Source organism: Poecilia reticulata, linkage group LG7 (assembly GCF_000633615.1).
Source record: "Poecilia reticulata strain Guanapo linkage group LG7, Guppy_female_1.0+MT, whole genome shotgun sequence".
NCBI lineage: Eukaryota > Metazoa > Chordata > Actinopteri > Cyprinodontiformes > Poeciliidae > Poecilia > Poecilia reticulata.
This window is the reverse complement of record NC_024337.1, coordinates 30,959,753-30,960,839: the sequence shown is the minus strand read 5'-3', so window position 1 is coordinate 30,960,839 and position 1,087 is coordinate 30,959,753.

Sequence of the window (1,087 nt, the reverse complement as noted above, 5' to 3'; positions counted from 1 at the left end):
GGAACTGAACAGGATGGGATGAAACTTACCAAGTTAAATCAGAAAGACAATCTGACACAACACCAGAACAAACTATGAACCCAACCAGGAAGAACTAATGTGGCAAAAACTATGAAACATGAATTAAAACCAAAAATCCTGAACACCCAGGAACTGAGACTGGAAACATGAACTTTCTGACCAAACTGGTCATCAGATGGAGACAACAATAAAAACAACTCACCGAGAAAGAAGCAGCAGAACCAAGTTAGACGAACRCTCATGCTGAAYCTCTGGCGTTCTGCTTTTCTCTCTTCATCACTTCTATGTYTAAACTCCTWCAAATACTTCCTGTTTCCTTCAGTTTCTTAACTGCAGATATTTGCTTTACATCAACACATCTCTACCAGGAAAGAGTCTAAATGCAGCATCAGATATGACAAGATATGGGTGGAAATTAATAGTTTAGTTAATTACTAGCAAAACAGGTTAAAGGGAATTGAAATATGACTTTATGATGTTGATATACACACTTTTTAATCTGTTTTTTATTCTTGTCTGGATTTAATTGTTTCTGTTAATGTTTCTTATAGCAAAGCTGTGAAGAATGGAAATGGTTTAACTGTAAAACAGGTAATTGCTGTGATGTGTGGTTTGAAAGTGCAGCAGGCAGAGCCGTCGAGGAGATTTTATGAATTTAATGAACAAATAAACTTACAACAAAAACCACAGAGAACACAGGGAACCAGAGCAGAGCAAAAAACTGGAAACCAGATGAGAAGACGGCAGGGAGTGACGGAGAAAGAGAAGCAGCAGAGAGACGAGGAAATGAATCTCACACTAAACGACGACCAGATATCAGGAAGGAAATAAAACTGGAGAAACTTTAGAAAACTAGACAAGAAATAAACATAAAAACCAGAATCACTGAATTAAAGCTAAACTCATCTGATGAAAGAAAGAGACTAAAGATCACAGAATAAGAACCAGAGGTCCAGAACCAGAGTGCAGAACCAGAGTCAGACTGGGTCAGCTGGGTGATGGACACATACAGAACTCCACTTTCATACTGAATGATGTATTTGCCACCATCAGCTCTGCCTCCATT